Source organism: Triticum aestivum, chromosome 3A (genome assembly GCF_018294505.1).
Source record: "Triticum aestivum cultivar Chinese Spring chromosome 3A, IWGSC CS RefSeq v2.1, whole genome shotgun sequence".
NCBI lineage: Eukaryota > Viridiplantae > Streptophyta > Magnoliopsida > Poales > Poaceae > Triticum > Triticum aestivum.
This window is the reverse complement of record NC_057800.1, coordinates 570729163-570734317: the sequence shown is the minus strand read 5'-3', so window position 1 is coordinate 570734317 and position 5155 is coordinate 570729163.

Genomic DNA, 5155 nt, shown 5'->3' with positions numbered 1-5155 from the left:
GCACATAGAGTATTCTAACAAATTCCATGTGAGGCTCTGTAAAAAGGTGTGTACAGCAAGGATGGTTGTGGTAAACTAACAAGCAAAGACTCAAATCATACAAGACGCTCCAAGTAAAACACATATCATGTGGTAAATAAAAATATAGCTCCAAGTAAAGTTATCGATAGAAGTATACGAAAGAGGGGATACCTTCCGGGGCATCCCCAAGCTTTGGCTTTTAGGTGTCCTTAGATTATCTTGGGTGTGCCATGGGCATCCCCAAGCTTAAGCTCTTGCCACTCCTTGTTCCATAATCCATCAAATCTTTACCCAAAACTTGAAAACTTCACAACACAAAACTTAAAGTAGAAAATCTCGTGAGCTCCGTTAGCGAAAGAAAAAAAAGATCACTTCAAGGTACTGTAATGAAATCATTCTTTATTTATATTGGTGTTATACCTACTGTACTCCAACTTTTCTATGGTTTATAAACTATTTTACTAGCCATAGATTCATCAAAATAAGCAAATAACACACAAAAACAGAATCTGTCAAAAACAGAACAGTGTGTAGTAATATGTAGCTAGCGCAAGATCTGGAACCCCAAAAATTCTAAAATAAATTGTTGGACGTGAGGAATTTATCTATTAATCATCTGAAAAAATAATTAACTAAATATCACTTTCCAAATAAAAATGACAGCAGTTCTTGTGAGCACTAGAGTTTCTGTTTTTTACAGCAAGTCCAACAAGACTTTCCCAAGTCTTCCCAACGGTTCTACTTGGCACAAACACTAATTAAACACAAAAAGCAGAACCAAAACAGAGGCTAGATAAATTATTTATTACTAAACAGGAGCAAAAGGCAAGGAATAAAAATAAAATTGGGTTGCCTCCCAACAAGCGCTATCGTTTAACGCCCCTAGCTAGGCATAACAAGCAAGAATAGATCTAGGTATTGTCATCTTTGGTAGGCAATCCATAAGTGGCTCTCATAATAGATTCATAAGGTAATTTAATTTTCTTTCTAGTAAAGTGTTCCATGCCTTTCCTTAATGGAAATTGGAATCTAATATTTCCTTCCTTCATATCAATAATTGCACCAATCGTTCTAAGGAAAGGTCTACCAAGAATAATAGGACATGAAGGATTGCAATATATGTCAAGAACAATAAAATCTACGGGCACATAATTCCTATTTGCGACAATAAGAACATCATTAATTCTTCCCATAGGTTTCTTAATAGTGGAATCCGCAAGGTGCAAGTTTAGAGAGCAATCATCAAAATCACGGAAACCTAACAAATCACACAAAGTCTTTGAAATCGTGGAAACACTAGCACCCAAATCACATAAAGCATAACATTCATGATCTTTAATTTTAATTTTAATAGTTGGTTCCACTCATCATAAAGTTTTCTAGGGATAGAAACTTCCAATTCAAGTTTTTCTTCATAAGATTGCATCAAGGCATCAACGATATGTTTAGTAAACGCTTTAATTTGACTATAAGCACGAGGAGAATTTAGCACGGATTGCAACAAGGAAATACAATCAATCAAAGAGCAATTTTCATAGTTAAATTCCTTGAAATCCATAATAGTGGGTTTAGCAACATCTAGGGTTTTAATTTCTTCAATCCCACTTTTATCAAATTTAGCATCAAGATCAAAAAATTCCGAATTCTTGGAACGCCTTCAAGATTCATATTGCAAAACAAAGATTTAATAGGGGACACATCAATAACTTTTAGAACTTCATCTTTATTTTCATAGAAACTAGAAGAACACGCTCTTATAAAGGCATCTTTCTTAGCACGCATCCTAGCGGTTCTTTCTTTGCACTCATCAATGGAAATTCTCATGGCTTTGAGAGACTCATTGATATCATGCTTAGGTGGAATATATCTAAGTTTCAAAGAATCAACATCAAAAGCAATTGTATCAACGTTCCTAGCCAAATCATCAATCTTAAGCAATTTTTCTTCAATCATAGCATTAAAATTCTTTTGCGAAGTAATAAATTCTTTAATATTAGATTCAAAATCAGAGGGCATCTTATTATAATTTCCATAAGAATTGTTGTAGGAATTACCATAATTATTAGAGGGATTACTAGGATAAGGCCTAGGATTGAAATTTCCTCTATACGCGTTGTTACCAAAATTGTTCCTACCAACAAAATTCACATCCATAGATTCATTATTATTATAAATCAAAGTAGACAAGGGCATATCATTAGGATCAGAAGAAACACTCTTACTAGCAAATAATTTCATAAGTTCATCCATCTTTCCACTCAAAACATTAATTTCTTCTATCGCATGCACCTTTTTTATTAGTAGATCTTTCAGTATGCCATTGAGAATAATTAACCATAATATTATCTAGGAGTTTAGTAGCTTCTCCTAAAGTGATTTCCATGAAAGTGCCTCCCGCGGCCGAATCTAAAAGATTTCTAGAAGAAAAATTCAATCCGACACAATTTTTTTGTATAATCATCCACAAATTTAAACCATGAGTAGGGCAATTACGTATCATTAGTTTCATTCTCTCCCAAGCTTGTGCAACATGTTCATGATCAAGTTGCTTAAAATTCATAATATCGTTTCTAAGAGAGATGATCTTAGCGGGAGGAAAATACTTAGAGATAAAAGCATCTTTGCACTTGTTCCATGAATCAATACTATTTTTAGGCAAAGACGAAAACCAAGCTTAACACGATCTCTAAGCGAAAAAGGAAATAGCTTCAATTTAACAATATCATTATCCACATCTTTCTTCGTTTGCATGTCACACAAATCAGCAAAGCTATTAAGATGGGTAGCGGCATCTTCACTAGGAAGGCCGGAGAACGGATCTTTCATGACAAGATTCAGCAAAGCAGTATTAATTTCACAAGATTCAACATCGGTAAGAGGAGCAATCGGAGTGCTCATAAAATCATTGTTGTTGGTATTGGTGAAGTCACACAATTTAGTATTATCTTGAGCTATCGCGACAAGCAAGCAAACTAACACACAAGCAAACAAGAAGCAAGCGAACAAAAAGAGGCAAATAGAGAAAGAGAGGAAGGATAGAGAGAGAGGGCAAATAAAACGACAAGGGTGAAGTGGGGGAGAGGAAAATGAGAGGCAAATGGCAAATAATGTAATGCGGGAGATAAGGGTATGTGATGGGTACTTGGTATGTTGACTTTTGCGTAGACCTCCCCGGCAACGGCGCCAGAAATCCTTCTTGCTACCTCTTGAGCACTGCGTTGGTTTTCCCCGAGGAGGAAGGGATGATGCAGCAAAGTAGCGTAAGTATTTCCCTCAGTTTTTGAGAACCAAGGTATCAATCCAGTAGGAGGCTACGCGCGAGTCCCTCGCACCTGCACGAAACAAATAAATCCTCGCAACCAACGCAAATAGGGGTTGTCAATCCCTATAGGGCCACTTACAAGAGTGAGATCTGATATATATAATAAGATAATATTTTTGGTATTTTTATGATAAAAGATGCAAAGTAAAATAAAGGCAAAGTAAATAGCAAAGGAAATAACTAAGTAGTAGGAGGTCAATATGATAAAGATAGACCCGGGGGGCATAGGTTTCACTAGTGGCTTCTCTCAAGAGCATAAGTATTCTACGGTGGGTGAACAAATTACTGTTGAGCAATTGACAGAATTGAGCATAGTTATGAGAATATCTAGGTATGATCATGTATATAGGCATCACATCCGAGACAAGTAGACCGACTCCTGCCTGCATCTACTACTATTACTCCACTCATCGACCGCTATCCAGCATGCATCTAGAGTATTAAGTTAAAAACAGAGTAACACCTTAAGCAAGATGACATGATGTAGAGGGATAGACTCATGCAATATGAAGAAAACCCCATCTTGTTGTCCTCGATGGCAACAATACAATACATGCCTTGCTTCCCTTACTGTCACAGGGAAAGGACACCGCAAGATTGAACCCAAAGCTAAGCACTTCTCCCATTGCAAGAAAGATCAATCTAGTAGGCCAAACCAAACTGATAATTCGAAGAGACTTGCAAAGATAACCAATCATACATAAAAGAATTCAGAGAATATTCAAATATTATTTACAGATAGACTTGATCATAAACCCTAATTCACCGGTCTCAACAAACACACCTCAAAAAGAAGATTACATCGAATAGATCTCCACAAGAGAGGGGGAGAACATTGTATTGAGATCCAAAAAGAGAGAAGAAGCCATCTAGCTACTAACTATGGACCCGTAGGTCTGATGTAAACTACTCACACTTCATCGAAGAGGCTATGGTGTTGATGTAGAAGCCCACCGTGATCGATGCCCCCTCCGGCGGAGCTCTGGAATAGGGCCCAAGATGGGATCTCATGGATACAGAAAGTTATGACGGTGGAATTAGGGTTTTGGCTCCTGTTCTGATCGTTTGGGGGTACGTGGATATATATAGGAGTGTCGGTGTCAAAACCAGCGGATCTCGGGTAGGGGGTCCCGAACTGTGCGTTTAAGGAGGATGGTAACAGGATGCAGGGGACACGATGTTTTGCCCAGGTTCGGGCCCTCTTGATGGAGGTAAAACCCTACGTCCTGCTTGATTTATTCTTGATGATATGAGTATTACTATAGTTGATCTACCACGAGATCGGAGAGGCTAAACCCTAAAAGCTAGCCTATGGTATGATTGTATGTTGTCCTACGGACTAAAACCCTCCGGTTTATATAGACACCGGAAAGGGGCTAGGGTTACAGAAGGTCGGTTACAAAGGAGGAGATATACATATCCGTATTGCCTAGCTTGCCTTCCACGCCAAGTAGAGTCCCATCCGGACACGAGACGAAGTCTTCAATCTTGTATTTTCATAGTCTAACAGTCTGGCCCAAGGATATAGTCCGGCTGTCCGGAGACCCCCTAATCCCGGACTCCCTCAGTAGCCCCTGAACCAGGCTTCAATGACAATGAGTCCGGCGCACAGTGTTGTCTTCGGCATTGCAAGGCGGGTTCCTCCTCCGGATATACCATAGAAGAGTTCAAATAAAGGATTGTGTCCTACCCTGCAAAATAAGTTCCACATACCACTGTAGAGAGAATAATATTTCCACAAATCTAACCCACTGACATGTTTAGGCAACATGACATCATGCCACGGCTCAGCGATTATTCGAATCGTTTTTA